The sequence below is a fragment of the Suncus etruscus genome, chromosome 4 (genome assembly GCF_024139225.1).
Source record: "Suncus etruscus isolate mSunEtr1 chromosome 4, mSunEtr1.pri.cur, whole genome shotgun sequence".
NCBI classification, from domain to species: domain Eukaryota; kingdom Metazoa; phylum Chordata; class Mammalia; order Eulipotyphla; family Soricidae; genus Suncus; species Suncus etruscus.
Genome location: NC_064851.1, coordinates 164,270,489 through 164,289,046, shown reverse-complemented (window position 1 = coordinate 164,289,046; position 18,558 = coordinate 164,270,489).

Below are 18,558 nucleotides of genomic sequence, written 5' to 3'. Positions count from 1 at the left end.
GTCTTGTGCCAGGAACCTTCAGGGGTCAGGTCTTTTTGTATTTAGGCCAAGGTTATTTCTTTCCATGTCCCTCATATTTTGGTGGGCCTCTGCAAACAACAATTGCCACTCTAACACCATTTTTGCTGTGCTCCTTTGACTCTAATCCTTAAAAAGAACCCAGTTAAGATTTGAGGTTAACTTAAGCTAATATGCTTGAATATGGAAATGTAAAAAAAAATGCTATGCCTGTAATGTTTAAGGAGTTATGTAAGTTTTATGGCTTTAGATTGCCCTGTGTACTGTTAAGAAATATTATAGTGTGTTACAATCTTAATGTTCTTTGGATGAAATTTCAAAGTTGGGATATCAGCAAGGGGACTTCTGAGAATTATGTTATGTATTGTCCTTCCACTGTAACTTTACCTTGTCCTCTTACTTTGCACCCTTGTTCTCATAATTAAAAATAAAAATTTAAAAAAAAAAAAAAAAAAAAAAAAAAAAAAAAAATTATACATAATGTTATATTTTATAGAGATCACAATTGTCCCTAAAACAAGGTGTTTCAAAGGAGTTAGGAAAATGTGCCTGAAAATAAAGCAAATAATATTTGAGGTAGAAAATGACTACTCCAAGCATATACAAGACATTCAACTAAATATAATGGAAGTACACAAGTAGTTACATAAGTTTGCTATGGGATATTGGGAAGCATACCTCTTTTTGTAACTGGGCAAAGTATTGAGATCTACATGTTTCTCTACTAGGCCACTTACCCTCAATACAGCAGACTTGGATAATGATTTGGGACTTATATTTGAAAGGCTGAGTAATGCTTGGGAAGCTGGTGATAAACACTAATACAAAGTTTCCTGACCAAAAGATGAAAAATACATCACTCCACAGGATAACCATAATTTCCCACAGGAAGAGATTGTTCTTAGACTAATTGATTTGTTTCACAACAGGAACCCCAATTGATGATTTATAGGGGGGAAATGATAAATCATTTCACTTTTACAAAAGATAATAATTTAGACAAATGTTGAAATTATAGATAGTTATAAAAAACTCATTAAAGATTTGTGAACACACAAAAATTATTTCAACAAATATCCCACACAGCTTTTGTTGGGAAAATTGAATACACAGGATTCCAACAAAGTCTTTAAAAGTAAATGGAAACACCCTGTGATCAAAGATTTAAAAAAAGGCCATCTGAATGAAAACTACTACCTTGCTTAGTGATTTTTGAAGGTACTGAAAACTTCTACTTAAGTAGAATTCTTTTACGGAATTTCACATCCACTCTACATCAGAGAACTATAGCTATTCAATCATGCCCTTCAGCCTGCACATGGTCATCATGGTCATTGTCAGTTGGTGATATAGGTTTTTCACAAGAAAGAAGCACAAGAAGTGTCAACATTCTGCTCTTAGAGAGTACTGAACAATATAGAGAAAAACTTATCAACAATTTTAAATTGTCCACATATTTCACAGTCCTTAACCTTTTCCTCTGCTCCTCTATAAGCCAATTTTCTTCTCTCATTTCAATCTACATAGGCATACCTCCATTCAATGCTGCCTTCTTGCTTTAATCACATGATTATTTTATCTCAATAACTGAGATATTCTTAGACACCTTATATTTTACCCAACAGATTCACTAACATTTCACTATTCACCTCAGTTCTTATCATCCTCTTCCAACATCAGGATTTCCTGAAATAGGAAACGTCTAAAACATATGGGTTTCAGTTTTGCCATCAGATAGTTCCCCTGAGTGTTGTGTCTTCTTATTTATCAAAATAATGGAGTTTAGATGGTTTGGCTGATATTTGTACTTGGCATTTCTGAAATGAAAGATATGGAACAATTGTGTGTGCAAAGAGATGATATTAAAATACGCCTGGGCTTACAAAAGACATTTCTGGAAAGGATAGGCCTAGAGATTTAACAGAGACTTAATATAGGAAAGTAATAGAATTAAGGCAAAGAAAATGACCAAGAGCTACTTTCATTAATTAATGTTATAGATTATTTTCACAGTGAAAAACTTCCACACACAAATCTCAGCAAATCCTGATCATATAACTTCAGTGTCTAACATTTGAACAGGATTTCCATTACAGTTATCCTAAAACAGACATATAGTTATCAAAAAGGTAACCCATTAATCTTGCTCATTGAATTTAATTTTATTAATATACACATACACACATTTTACCTGGCTATTCATTTTAATTCAATATCATTGTTTTATTTGAAGATTATTCATCATTTTTATCCCACTTTTGTTTAGCTTCCAAGATAAACTTTGGAATTCATTCTTTCTTAGGATTAAAATATCTCTGAACTAAACCACAGCTCTGTATTATGTGCAGAATAGGGTCACTATCAATCTATCTTCACACTTTAATGAATATAATCTCTAGTCTAATTAAATGTTGACCAATAGATTAAATTTATTTTTATTTTGGGGTTTTTTGGACCACACCCGGTGATGCTCAGGGGTTACTCCTCGCTTTGTGCTCAAAAGTAGCTCCTGGCTTGGAGGACCATGTAGAACACTGGGGGATAGAACCGCTGTCAGCCCTAGGTCAGGGCATGCAAGGCAAACACCCTACTGTCTGTGCCACCGCTTCGGCCCCCAATAGATTAAATTTAAACTGAATTTAAGGGGTGGATATTTGGTAAAGCATCAGCAAAGAATTTAGAAAATAGTCGAGTCTATGGGGCTGGATTGGTGATGCAAGCAGTAGGGCATTTGCCTGGCATGTGCTATCCTAGGACAGACTTGTGGTTCGATCCCCTCGTGACACATATGGTCCCCAGGAGCGATTTCTGAGTGCATAGCCAGGAGTAACCCTTAAGTGTCACCAGGTGTGGCCAAAACAATAAATAAATAAATAAATAAATAAATAAATAAATAAATAAATAAATAAATAAATAAATAAAGAGCCTTGTGTAAGAAAGTTAAGATTGTATTTAACACGCAGAACAATATACAGTTCTATTCTGGCATTGTGTATAGGCTTCACCAATATTCCAACTGATTGGAATGCTACTTACTTCCTCTGTTGTTTTGTTGCTCTTCAATACAAGCTCTTTAAAAAGTATGCAAATGAGAGGCACAAATCTCTGCTTATTACTCTTAGAAAACTGTCTATTATATAAAATTCCAAACACTTTTTTAAACCCAGTTCTCTCAGTCAGAGAAAATGCAGACAAATGTGCCATGACCCATATCTTAGAGAAGGATGCAATTCGGTCTTCCCTGCAGTGAAGAGGATTAAAGGAAGCCTCCCCTCCTTTCAGGATGGTCAAATCTTGGCATGACTCACCGAATGAGAGGCCTCATGGAGGATCCGCTTCCCTGACAGAGGTTGTTGTATGCTCACTCAGTCACGAGCAGTTGTGTATGCTCAAACAATTCTTTGATTATAGTCCTACAAAATTACTACTACACTCTTAAAAATCTGTGATATGTAAAATCTAGCTTTGCTGTTAACCTACGTGCAGCCATATTGGAGGTTAATATTACAAGCTCAGTTCAGTGTGTGAACTGGAACAAGGCCAAAAATAACAAATGCCAGTCTCTGGAACCTGAACTTGCAAGTGCATAACTGTCCAGATGGCCAATTACAAAATGCAGAACAGCCTCAGATAGATAGCAGAAGAGTGAATAAGCTATAGGCTGTGCCTTGTATCTATAAAGATAAGTTTATTTTTGTTTGTTTTGCTAACCATGCATGTCGGCCTGTGCATTTGTCTGGCACAGTGTGAGAATTAGTAGTTTTAAAGGTCAATTATTATAACTTGACAAAACATTTAGTATAAATATATATATATATATGTGTGTGTGTGTGTGTGTGTGTGTGTGTGTGTGTGTGTGTGTGTGTGTGTGTGTGTCACACCCAGCGGTGCTCAGGGATTACTCCTGGCTGTCTGCTCAGAAATAGCTCCTGGCAGGCACGGGGGACCATATGGGACACCCGGATTCGAACCAACCACCTTTGGTCCTGGATCGGCTGCTTGCAAGGCAAACGCTGCTGTGCTATCTCTCCGGGCCCTTTTTTTTTTAGTATAAATATATTTCTATAAATCAAATTCCAAGCTTAATCCTAAATATGTGGTCTCTGTTCCCATTGTCAACTCCTGCACCCACATTTCCTGAAAAACTCCACATCCATTTTGTGCCTGGGTCCAGGCTCCCCATTACAAGAAAGTCTATTATTATTGTTTTTTTTTGTTTTGTTTTGTTTTTTTGTTTTTGTTTTTCTGTTTTTGGCGGCAATACCTGCCAGAAACACTCCTAAGATGACTTGGGTGACTATTTACTTTGACGGCATCCAACCCCAGTCAGCTGCTTGCAAGACAAGTGCCCTTCCCACTGTACCACCATCACAGAGAGTCCATTTTAAGGCAGAAAGACAATATAGTGGTTAGGGTGTTTCTCCTGCAGTTAGCCAACCTAAGTTTGATCCCTGGCATTCCATATGGTTCTTGAGCACCACCAGAAATAATTCCTGAGTACAGAGACACAAGTAACCACTGATTATCACCAGGTTTGGCCTAACCTCTTGTCAAAGAAGAAAGTTTATTTATAAAAGTAAACCAAAAATTTTATATATAGGAAACTTTGGAGCCATCAAGTGTTCTGCCATCAAGTATTGACAGGTTATGTTTCTACTATAACGTTTGGTTTATGATATTTGATATTCTTTTTTTATTATAATATAATTTTATTTTGATCATAGTGGCTTACATATTGTTGACAATAATATTTTAGGTACATATTTACATAAAATCAGGAGGGATTCCCATCCATCACCAAATTGTTCTCCCTACCCGTCCGTGTTTGTCTTCCCTCCCATTTCTTCTTCCCTCCCCCCCCAGGGCAGCTAGAATATGTGGTCCCCTCTGTATCTAACCTATTACTTAGTAGTCTTGCACCTGTTTGGTCTTGAGGCCTCCCTTATTTCCCCCTCTGACTGGAGGCAAGACCAGCTATTTCAAGTTACGTGGTTTTGCCTGAAAAAAAAAGTAATAAATTGGGGTAAGAGTCTAATACCCTGAAAATGGGTGGAATCCTTCTAGTGGCTCTCATCATCGATTTGGGAGGTGAAAAGAAAGAGAAGGTGAAACACTCCACCAGTACCAAAAGAAGTGTTAAATATCCATTGAGGACTCCAGCTATATCGATAAGCACCACAAAAAAAAAAAAACACACAAACAAAAAACCCACAAAAACAAGCACACAAACAAAAAAAACACACCATGGTCTTGAAATAAGAAACATGGCATAGCACATAACGAAAGAAAAGAGAGGAAGAGAAAAAATAAGTATAACTGGGGACAACAATTTCAATAATCACACCCAAAGAGAGAAATCGACCAAAATAGATAGGTAAATGAAAATAATAATAATAATAATAATAAATGAAGGTAAAAAAATATATATAACCAAGGTTTTGTGCTTTTTGTATTTTTGTTTTATCCCTCCTGCCCTGGCCCAGTAAATATTGGGGTCATTTGAAAAGAAATTCACTTGGCCTAAATAATATGGGGTTTCTCCGTCCTTGGAGTATACTGTCATGGGGATCAACTCTAGACTTTGCTCAGGATCACTTACTCTCCTGGTGGCGTTTTTGTGGTTGTTAGACTTCTGCTCTGTCCAGGGTGATACAATCAGATCTCTGTGTTTAGAGGTCTCAGTATCTGCACAGATCCTGAGATGGGATTTATGATGAAGTCAGTCTTCGTGATTCTAGAGGTTCTGTTACCTCAGTGTCATTTTAATCCATCTTCTGTGGTTGGTGATCTTGGGCTTTGCACTGAGCCTAGGATGGCACCTAGGTTAGCGTCTTTCTTTGTGCTTCCAGAAGCTCCATTCCGTTACAATTGTCTCTGCAGGACCTTTGGGACTGGGGATCATGCTTATTGTGCAGGTCATAGTTCAAACCCTAAACTAGGGCTTTTTTATTGGTCCCAAGATGTGTACAGTCTGGTCGTGGTTCTATCAGCCAGTCATCTGTAAATCGCGATCTTGGCTTTTGGACCTACCAAAGGGTGCCAAGTCTTCTGGTTTTGTCTTGTCGTTAGCTGGTAAGGTAGGCTAATCTGCTCTAAGGACAAGTTGTTCACATTTTCCTCGTTGTTAGGATATCATGTTAGAGCTGGCCTTTGTTGTTGACCCCGCAGTATTAAGGCTGTCCCGGATGGGATTTGTTTCCTGCAGCTGTTGTGAAGAGCTGTGCCGTTTCTATGTCTGGGATCCAGGGTTCAAGGCTGGATGAATGGTATCTAATCACCTGAGGTCTAAGTTGATTCCACATGACATATTTTCCAGGTAGGAGATATCCCTGTATTATTAACAACTGTGAGTTCCTATCTCTATTACATAAGAGCTCTTTTCTATATGAAAGATTTCCCCTTTATTTAGTGTGCCTTTGCAGGGAGAAATGGTGCTACATTATATTGTCGGTGTATTAGAGGGGATAACAGAAACAGGTCACATCCCCAAAAATGATAAAAAATAAAAATAAAATAAAATAAAATAAAAATAAAATAAATAAAAAAGAAAGGGAATGACAATGTATATGCTCACAAATGTATATGTAGGACAGGCATTTGAAAAAATAAATTAAAAAAATAAAGAAAGAAAGAAAGAAAAGAAAAAGAAATAAAATGAGTTAGCGAAGCTTTTAAAGGACCAAAGTGGTGCAAAAAACTACCTTACATTTGAGGGAAAGCTGGTAAAGATGTGGTGTATTACATGTCTTATGCCTATGTTGGAAGTACAGTTTTTCCCGTTGCCTTTTGGGTTTTTCTTGTGGTGTGTGGGTTCCCAGGCATCTTTCTATCCCACCCCCTGGCCTTCTTCAGTTTGGTAAAAATTTGTGGTAGGGAGGTCTTGGAAGAGTTCTTGTATTGGGGATACTTTTGGACCTAGGCCCGGTTTCAAGAAACAGTCCACGTTAGGGGGAGTTGGTAGGGAGGGCCGCGCAGCATGAGTCCGCAGGGGAGTTGGCTGTCTTTTCTTGCAGGAGACTAGGTGTGGGTTTGACTGGGTGTCCCCTCGCCTGGGTGCTGGGTACTGGTTCGTTGGGTAGGAGGTCGATCTTGATGCCTAATAGATTAAGGACTGAGGGTGAAGAGTTTTAATATGGTGGGAGATCTGGATGGGATTGAGGGGTGAAGGGATAGTTAGATTTCCGGAGGGGAGAAAGGGGAAGGTATATGAGAGGGGTATGAAGGGAGAGAAAAGAAAAAATACCTTATAAAGAAAGGGAGAAGAGAAAGGGAAAAAAAAGTAAAGAGAAGAATAGAAAAGAGAAAAATGAAGAAAGAAAAAAAAGAAAAGAAAAAAGAAAAAAAAGAAAAAAAGAAGAAAATAGTGAGAAGAGAGGAGAGAATAGCAAGGAAATGCTGGATTGGTTGATTGTGTTCGATGAATAGAGCCTGTAGTTTAAGTCCGTACGTTGCAGTTACTGCTTCGGTGATCTGGCTGGTCACGTGCTTCAATTCCTAAAAGAAGGTATAACCTAGAGATAAAGTGTATGTTAAAGATTTTTCTCGTGGCCATCTCCCAGTGCAAGCAAGGTATGGTATCTCGTGTAGTATCCTGAGTTGCCATCTTAGTTTGTCCGCCCTTTGTATCCAAGGGTGCCTGTGGACAGAAAAGCTGAGAGGTTATTTAAAATATAGTAAGATAAAGGCATTAAAACATAGTGTTAAGGTATGTTTCTATTGCAGTCAGTGATTTCCCATGGTGTTCTATACTTGTGTTCCTGTATACGATCTCTAAGGGATTATTGTGGGCCTTTGTTGTAGAAGTCTGATTACATACCTGTTCTCTCTATGCTGCTGTCTCTGTTGTTGCTGTTTTCTTTGTGGTATACTGTGTAGTCAAGAGTTTGCGTTGTTCCTTTTTCATGTATTTTGGACACTGCTCCCAAGTATATGTTGACTATTACAGTGCTCGGAGTTTCTACCCTGTTAAACCCTGTTATTTGATTGTTAGGTATTAGTTGTGTATAAAATATATGTTCTAGGTGCTTCAGAATAGTGCTACCATTCTGTGTTTATCTTTTGTCTTCTGACTTACTTCGTTTAACATAACATGATCTAGGTCCATCCACGTTGCTGCAAAGTCTGTGATTGTATCATTTCTGACTGCCATGTAATATTCCATTGTGTATATGTACCACATCTTAATGATCCATTCATCTGTTGTTGGACATCGAGGTTGGTTCCAAGATTTGGCTATTATACTGAGTGCTGCGATGAATAGTGGGGTGCATATGTATTTTGGGATGAATATCCTTCCAACTTGGGGGTATATGCCTAGGAGGGCAATTGCTGGGTCAAATGGCAGCTCAATTCTGAGTTCTTTGAGCACTCTCCAGATTTTTCTCCATAGGTGTTGGACTAGGGGGCATTCCCACCAGCAGTGGATGAGAGTTTCTTTCATACCGCATCCCCGCCAACAAAGGTTGTTTCCATTATTTTTGATGTAAGCCATCCTCACTGGTGTAAGGTGGTATCTCATTGTTGTCTTGATTTGGATCTCCCTGATGATGAGTGAAGGTGAGCATGTTTTCATGTGTTTGTTGGCCATCCTTCTGTCTTCCTCAGAGAAGTGTCTATTCATTTCATCTTCCCATTTTTTATGGCTTTATTTGGTTTGGGGGGGCTCAGCTTTCTGAGTGCTTTGTATGTTCTAGATATCAGCCCTTTATCTGATATGTCGAGTGAAAAGATATTTTCCCATTCTGTTAACTGTTTTCTTGCATTAAGTAGGGTTTCTTTCACCATGCAGAAGATTTTTAATTTGATGTAGTCCCATTTGTTTATATTTGCTGCTAATGTTCTTGCCATTGGAGCTCCATTCTCAAAGACCTTTTTGATATATAGGTCTTCGAGTGTTCTGCCTATTCTCGAAAAACTTTATAGATTCGGGTCTGATTTCAAGGTCTTTGATCCATTTTGAGTTGACTTTTGTATAAGGGGTGAGGTATGGGTCAATCTTCACTTTCGTACATGTGGTTTTCCAATTGTACCAACACCATTTGTTGAATAGACTTCCGTTGTTCCATTTCAGGTTCTTGCCTCTTTTATCAAATATTAGTTGGCTGTATATCTGGGGGTTTATGTCTGGGAATTCTGTTCTGACCCACTGGTCTGAGGTCCTGTCTCTGTTCCAGTACCATGCTGTTTTGATTACTATGGCTCTATAGTATAGTTTCAAGTTAGGTAAGGAGATGCCTCCCAGCTTTTTGTTTTTCAGTATGTGTTTGGCTATCCTGGGTCTTTTGTGGTTCCAGATAAATTTTGTGATTGATTGTTCTATTTCATTAAAGAATGGTGTCTGGATTTGGATAGGGATTGCATTAAATCTATATAGTAGTTTGGGTAGGATAGTCATTTTGACTATGTTAATTCTACCTATCCATGAGCATGGGATGTTCTTCCATTTATTTAGATCGTCTTCAATTTCTTTCTGAAGCGTTTTGAAGTTTCCCTGGTATAGGTCTTTCACTTCCCTTGTAAGGTTGGTTCCTAGGTACCTGATATTTTTTGATACTATTTTAAATGGTATTGTATTTTTAATCTTTCTCTCCTCAACTTCGTTATTTGTATATAGAAACGCTACTGTCTTTTGTGTATTGACTTTGTATCCAGCCACTTTGCTGTAGTGGTTAATTGTTTCTAGGAGTTTTACTGTGGACTCTTTAGGATTTTCAATGAATATCATCATATCATCTGCAAATAGAGATAGTTTGTGTTCCTCTTTTCCAATTTGGATTCCTTTGAATCTCTTCTCTTGTCGGATTGCTATTGCTAGGACTTCTAAGGTTATATTGAATAATAGTGGAGAGAGTGGACAGCCTTGCCTAGTTCCTGACCTTAGTGGGAATGCTTCTAGTTTCTCGCCATTAAGTATAATGTTGGCTGTAGGCTTTTCATAGATAGCTGTAACTATCTTGAGGAAGGTTCCTTCTAACCCTATTTTGCTGAGTGTCTTTAACATGAAAGGGTGTTGGATTTTGTCAAATGCCTTCTCTGCATCGATTGATATGATCATGTGGTTTTTGTTTTTCTTGTTGTTGACGTGATGTATAATGTTGATTGATTTGCATATGTTGAACCAACCTTGCATTCCTGGTATAAAACCCACTTGGTCATGATGTATGATCTTTTTGATGAAGTGCTGGATTCGGTTTGCTAAGATTTTGTTCAGTATCTTTGCATCTATGTTCATTAGTGAGATTGGTCTGTAGTTTTCTTTCCTGGTGGTGTCTTTGCCATCTTTGGGAATGAGTGTGATATTTGCCTCATAGAAGGAGTTAGGGAGGATTGCTGTTTTTTCTATGGTTTGGAAGAGCCTATGGAAAAGTGGTAGTAAGTCTTCTCGGAATGTTTGGTAGAATTCACCTGTAAATCCATCTGGTCCTGGGCTTTTGTTCTTAGGGAGTTTTTTAATTACATCTTCAATTTCCTCTGTGGTGATTGGTCTGTTTAGGCTTTCTAGGTCTTCCTTGTCCAGTCTTGGAAGAGGGTTTTTCTCCAAGAATCTGTCGATTTCTCCTGGGTTCTCTATCCTAGCTGAGTATAGTTGTTCATAATATGATCTTATGATATGTTGTATTTCTTGGGGTTCTGTTGTAATATCTCCCCTTTCATTTGTGATCCTATTGATTTGGGTGTTTTCCCTCTTTTTTTTTTTTGGTGAGTTTTGCCAGTGGTTTGTTTATCTTGTTTATTTTTTCAAAAAACCAACTCCTGGTCCCATTGATTTTTTTGTATTGTTTTCTTCGTTTCTATGTTGTTTATTTCTGCTCTGGTTTTTATTATTTCTTGCCTTCTGGTTGTGGTTGGATTTCTCTGTTGCTGTTGCTCCAATTCTTTGAGGTGATCTTTTAAACTGTTGGTTTTGTTATTTTCCTGTTTCTTGATATAGGCCTGTATTGCTATGAGTTTCCCCCTAATTACTGCTTTTGCTGTGTCCCACAAATTTTGACATGTTGTCTCTTCATTATCATTTGTCTCAAGGAATCTTTTTATTTCTTCCTTGAGTTGTTCTTTGATCCAGCTGTTGTTGAGCAGCATGTTGTTTAATCTCCAGGTATTAGTTTTTCTCCATTGCTTCTTCTTGATGTCAATTTTGACCTCTGTTGCATAGTGATCTGAAAGGGTACTTCTAATGATCCTTACCTTTGTGGTCTTATATAGGTTGGCTTTGTATCCTAGGACATGGTCTATTCTGGCGAAGGTTCCATGTGGGCTTGAGAAGAATGTGTATTCTGCTTTTTGGGGATAGAGGGCTGTATATAAGTCTATTAGCCCCAAATATTCTAATTTTTCATTTAGAGCTCTTATTTCTTTGCTATTTTTCTGTTTGGTGGATCTGTCCAGTGGTGAAAGTGGAGTATTGAGGTCCCCTACTATTATCACATTTCCCTTCATGTGTTTCTCCAGGTTTACGAGCAGTTGCCTCACATATTTTGCTGACTCTAGATTAGGTGCATAGATATTGACCAGGGTTAGTGTTTCTTGATCCAATGTTCCCCTGATCAGTAAGTAGTGACCCTCTTTGTCTCTGATCACTTTCTTGAGGCTGATTGCAATTTGGTCTGATATAAGAATGGCTGTCCCTGCTCTTTTTTGTTTTCCATTGGCCTGAATAATTACTTTCCATCCTTTTATTCTAAGCCTATGCTTATCCTGTAGCTGTAGGTGTGTTTCTTGCAGACAGCAGAAGTCCAGTTTATTTTTCCTAATCCAGTTCTCTACTATGCGTCTTTTAATTGGAGAGTTTAGGCCATTAACATTTAGGGAGATTATTGAGAGAGAAGACTGTTGTGCAGTTGTGTTGTGTTGGGTGGCTTTTGTTACAATCGGGGATTTGGATTGTGTAATTCATCTCTGAGTAGGTCGTTTAGAATCAGTTTTGTTTGCACAAATAGCTCTAGTTCGGTCTTGTTTGAAAATGTTTTTAGTCTGTCCTCCCATATGAATGATAGTTTTGTTGGATATTGGACTCTAGGTTGGAAGTTTCTTTCATTCAGTCATTTAAATATGTCATTCCACTGTCTTCTAGCTTGAATTATTTCGACTGGCAGATCTGGTTTGATTCTTATGTCCCTACCTTTGTACTTGAGGTTTTTTTTTCTCTCTTATTGCCTTAAGAAGTTCCTCTTTCTCTTTGTTTTTAGCCATTTGGATTACTATATGTCTTGGTGTTGGTTTATTGGGGTCTATTTTATTAGGGACCCTCTTGATTTCCTGGATTTGCCCTGAAGTTTCATTCCAGAGGGTGGGAAAGTTCTCTGCTATTATCTCTCTGACTACTTGTTCTTCCCCTTTCCCTATTTCCTCCCCTTCTGGTATACCCATGATTCTTAGATTGTTTCTTTTGTCCTTGTTCATTAGGTACTGGACTTTTCCTTCCAGTGCTTTGCCTTTTATTTCTTTGTTGGTTTCTTGTTCATTTTTTGTTTGCAGTTTTCCTTCGAGTTCTTCAATGTGTTTCTCCAACTCTGTGTTTCTGCTAGTAAGGCTTGTTATTTTGTCTGTTACTTCCTTCACTTCTTTTTGTATGGACTCTCTCATACTCTTTAACATTTCTTCTTTAATTTGGCTAATTCGTTCCTCGATAGATATCTTATACTCGGTAGCTAAGGTTTCTCTCATTACTTTTATTGATTCTTGCATTTCCTTCCTCATTGCTGCTTTTAGGTCATCTTCCCACGAATCTGTGCGTTTTGGCAGACTTGGAAATTTGTTAGGGTTTGTCTCCATATCTTCAGAACTTAGGGTTCTCTTTGATTTACCCATATTTCTTTGTGTTTAATGGTGTGCTTTGGAGTACTGTTCCTTCCAATTTCAGCCTGTTTTGATCCCCTGTGGTGTGGGAATGGGTCCCCTCCCTGAGGGTGGATCTAGGGGTACTGTTGGGTGGGTTTGCTGTGGTTTGGCTCCTCCTGTGCTCTTTCTGTGGCCTAACCCGATGGGGGATGGGGCGTGGCGGGTGTTTGTGCAGTTGGCGTGTGGGGCCGGAGCTTCCCTACCTTCCTTGGGGCAAGTGAAACCCAGCCCAGCTGGCGTTGGTTCACGCGGCCCTTCCCGGAGCAAGAGAAACCCATCTGGAGCCGGCGGCCGTTCGCGCGCTCAGCGTGGGTAGGCCAATATTTGATATTCTTAATTAACAATTTACTTAGGCCTAAAAAATTCAAAAGACTTCATATTCACTAGTTTATGCATGTTTGATATTGTTATATACTTTTGACATATTGAAGACAATATCACTATATAATTACCCTCTCTGTTTTTAATAAATCATCTCTCTTAAACTATATTTTATAATACTTTATGTCAACTTTATATTTGATAATACTACTGTGAGATTTCATTTACCCCAATATATTCGTGGTATTATTTTTTTCATATAATAGTATCAAGCAGCATTAAAGCATAATGACCAAATAAAATTTTCTGGAATTCTGGTACAGTATTTAATTCAAAGAAATGCCACATTACACAGAATACGAATTAAAATATCCCATAAGAATGAACATAGAAGGCATAAAAAGAGTATATAAGAGGCCAGAGAGATGGCATGGAACAGTAAGGCGTCAACTTTACTCCACTAATGTTCCAAGTTTCCCTCCCTTTTTTTAAATATATTTTATTTAAACACCTTGATTACATACATGATTGTGGGTTTCAGTCATGTAAAGAACACCACCCATCACCAGTGCAACATTCCCATCACCAATGTCCCAAATCTCCCTCCTCCCCACCTGACCCCTCCTGTACTCTAGACAGGCTTTCCATTTCCCTCATACATTCTCATTATTAGGACGGTTCCAAATGTAGTTATTTCTCTAACTAAACTCATCACTCTTTGTGGTGAGGTGCATGAGGTCACTGTAATGTCCAGCTCTCCTCTCTTTTGTGTCTGAAAATTGTTGAGAAATGTCTTTCATTTTTCTTAAAACCCATAGATGAATGAGACCATTCTCCATCTTTCTCTTTCTCTCTGGCTTATTTCATTCAGCATAATAGATTCCATGTACATCTATGTATAGGAAAATTTCATGACTTCATCTCTCCTGACAGCTGCATAATATTTCATTGTGTATATGTACCACAGTTTCTTTACCCATTCGTCTGTTGAAGGGCATCTGAGTCTTGCTATGGTAAATAGTGCTGCAATGAATATAGGTGTAAGGAAGGGGTTTTCGTATTGTATTTTTGTGTTCCTAGGGTATATTCCTAGGAGTGATATAGCTGGATCGTATGGGAGCTCGATTTCCAGTTTTTGGAGGAATCTCCATATCGCTTTCCATAAAGGTTGAACTAGATGGCATTCCCACCAGTGTGTCCCTCCCTTTTTTTTAACCTGCTTCCTTCACATTGGTTTTTGCACAGATCAAGGAAGACATGTCTTCTGATTTTATTTTACCATTAGGTAATTAGATAAGACAACCTGCTCTTAGATCAAGTTGTTGCCACTTCCCTGTTGTCAGAATGTCATATCAAACCTGGCACAAATTGGTGCTAGAGCAGTATTATGAGTTTCCTAGAGCTTAGTTTGGTTCCTGGTTCTGATGCAGGGAACTGTGTCCATTCAATGTCTGGTCTCCAGGGCTCGGTATTGGATGATCTCATGAAGTCTAATTTGGGTCCACATGATTCATGTTCAGGGTGAAAAGTGCCCCTGTATTTAAAAATGTATGTTTTTTATTCCTAGTAGATAAGAACTTGCTTCTGTACATAAAATTTACCCAAATGTGGACTGTTGCATGCTACCATTCTAGCTCGAACAGGATCCCCAGCCCAAGGACACTACCTGATCCCTTACAGCTGCAAATCACTTATCAAAATTAACAAGACCACAATGTGTGATGAAAATGTGCCATGATTTCACCCCCTTCACAAGAATATCTCAAAGAGTTAATAGGGAAGCCTATATTTCCTTTACATGTTTAATACCTTTATAACAATTTCTCCTAGTCTGTATATTCCCAAATGTAAGGTAGCCCCTGAAACTCCTTCTTTTATTTAATTTCTTTCTTAAATTCATTTATTTATTTATTTTAGTATATATTCATAGTTTTTTCTCTTTAATTTCACCTTTTTTGGCTCTGCTTGGTATGAAAACATGCAAGAAAAAGTCTTTCCTGGAATGAAAGTCAGGTAAAAACCAGGACACAAAGAATCTGTAGCCTGACATTCTTACCCCAAATGCACCAGCTATATAACATGGCAGCATTCCTTTTTGCAAAGGCATACTAAAAAAAGGGTGGGGGCAATTTTATGTATAGAAACAAGCTTTTATCTACTAGAGATAAGAACCCATACATTTTATAATACAAGGACACCTCCCACCTTGAAATATGTCATGTGGACCCAACTTAGACTCCATGTGACCTGGCAGCGACCTTCCAATCCCAAGACCTAGACATCAGATATAGAACTGACACCATTCCCCACAACAGCACCAGGAACCAAACACCCTAGTGGGAAATTCCTAATACCTCTCTAGCATCAACTTATGCCAGTTTTAATATGGCATCCTGACAAAGAGGAAATGGCAATAACTTGATCCAAGAGCATCTTACCGAAAGGTAAGATAAAATCAGAAGACACATCGCCCTTTGACCTATGCAAAGACCAATATTACCAACTACTAAAGTCTGACATTGGCAGCAAACTGGATAATACTTACCCTGGGTTCAATAAAAAAAGACTCTAGTCTAGGCTTAGGCCTAGGATCTGCACAAAAACCAAGATCTTCAATCCCAGGAGACTGTAACAACTGCGATGGAATAGAACTTCTGGAATCATAATTTTAAAAAACTCTATTTCCAGGCTTTGCCCTAGGATCTGTGCAAAAACTGAGACTACCAATTATAAAAGTCTAACTACAACAATAGTGATGGAACAGAACTTCTAGAACTATAAATAAGGTGTATTCCTAGGCTTCGTCCTATGACCTTTGTAAATACCAAGATATCGAGTTAGAGAGGCCTGATTATACCATCCACAACTGAGTGGAAATGCCTGGCACCATAAAAAGACTACTATGACTTTGGGAAGAAAAAAAAACAGAAGAAGAAGAAGAAGCACAAACCTTTTTATGTAGTTGCTGGTAGGGGTTTTAGACTGTTTTTGTTTTTGTTTTGTTTTCTGTCTTTTTCTTGTTGCTAGCTTTGTTATTTTGTTTGCTCTTTTTATTTGCTTGTTTGTTTTGTTTTGTTTTGCTTGTGCTTTTTTATTTTGTATTTGTATTTTTCTTGTTATTGCTTTGCTCTTTATTTTTATTTTTTTTTACCTTTTTCTTCTTTTTTCCATTCCCTCTTCTAAATTGATATTTATAACACCTATAAGGACCCCTCCTAGTTTGGTTTTTTCTTTCTTTTCTTTTCTTTTCTTTTCTTTTCTTTTCTTTTCTTTTCTTTCTTTCTTTCTTTCTTTCTTTCTTTCTTTCTTTCATTCTTTCATTCTCTCTCTCTCTATACATATATATATATATATATATCCAGCAGAACCACATTGCTTGAATCATCTCGTTCAACCTCATAAATTGAGGGGGAAAAATGAATGGTACTAAGTTCAGACTCTCACATAAACGCTTAGTGAAAATAAAAAATGATCAGACCTGAACATCAAACCCAAAGTCAGCGACAAAAGAATCTACATCTAATCCACAACAAGCTGTACAAGTGGGGACCAGTTACTCTAGTATTCTGGAGGGTAATGGAGGGAGATATGGGATGCATATTTACACGGGGTAAATGTTTCTAACTATGTACCCTATCAGATGGAAGAGTTAGATTGGTTTTACAAAGCATGTAAAGAGTATGGTCCAAAATCACCATACAGTGGGGAGTTACTAAAACTTTGGAGTCATAACTCATCTTGGACTTTGTATGATTTTAAAAGAATCACTGAAATATGCCTGTCGTCTAAACAGCAAACTGAATGGGAAATGTACTATTCAGAAGGTGTAAAAGCCAAATTATATAGACCCGATGGTACAAATAAACAAGTGGCAGGTGTTACTCTATCGTATGAATTATTGATGGCAGAAATTTTTTTTTGCAAATATTCAGACACAAGTAGCTTTACCTAATGAAATCTTAAAATTATTTAGGGATATTGCATTGTCATCATGGGAAAAAATAGATTCTAACAACATTGGTACAGGAAACCTTTTAAAAATTACCCAAAACCTCTTCAAGGTGGCGGAATAACCAGTCCTTCCCTGGGGTGAATCAGTTCCTCCCCAGGCCGCTGAGCGGAGCCATGTCCATTGTGAAAAGGTCCAACAGCCTTTCTTGATCAAAACTTTCAGCAAGATGGAAATGGAAAAAACCTTTCTCAATATAGTTATGGCCATCTACCACAAGCCAGAGGCAAATATTGTCCTCAATGGAGAAAAACTGAAAGCCTTTCCTCTAAATTCTGGCACAAGACAAGACTGTTCTCTCTCACCACTCCTATTCAACATAGCACTGGAAGTACTTGCTATAACGATTAGGCAAGAAAAAGATATCAAGGTAATCCAGATAGGAAAGGAAGAAGTCAAGGTCTCGCTGTTTGCAGATGACATGATACTATATTTAGAAAACCCACCAAAAGTCTGAGGTTTATGAGACATTTGTTCATTTGTCTCTGGCTGTTACATCTACAGATAAATGTATATTACAGAAATGCCTCTATGAATTTTTTAAAGAAGAGTTAAGGGATGACAACCAAGTTCAGTGCAACAGCTGCAAAATTAGAAGGGATTTTTCAAAGAAAACATACTTATGGAAACTGCCACCAGTACTTATAATACACTTGAAACGTTTTTCTTTTGATGCCAAACAAATAAAAAATGCACACTTATGTGGATTTTCCTATAGAAGACCTCAATTTAGTAGAATTCACTTCAGAGAATAAAAGCAAGATTAAGAAATACAACTTATCATCAGTGCCAAACCATTATGGTAAAGTTCACTATGGACACTGTACTTCATACTGTAAAATTGTTGCAAAACAACACTGTATCAATTTTGATGACAAGAAGATCAAAAAAGTCCCTAATACATTGGTGAAATCCACAGCAGCATACATCCTGTTTTATACTTCTTAAAGATCTACAATGAACACCAGATAATCATTTCACTTCCTTATTGGTTGCTATTAATGCTCTATGATTCTTTCCACAGGAATGACCAATGAATAGGATTGAAAATTATGGGCCCCCAATGTGTTTTCTTGTATGGTGGATTTGTGTCTTAATTTCATTATTGCTCAAAGTCTCAGTTAATTATAAAATCTTACAATTTAATTTAGTCAAGGTTCATCTGAAAGAAAAATTTCTCATCACATTAATGTTGTTTTTCTTTCTAGGTATACTCATTTAACAACTTTAACGCTTTTTATTTTAACACATTGCTTTATTTCCCTCAATTGAGGTTTTTAAGACATTGACATAACGATACTTTTTAGGTGGACTTTCTTCACAGTGCTTCTCGCCTATGATTGACTATCATAGAGTTACTGTTATAAAATAAC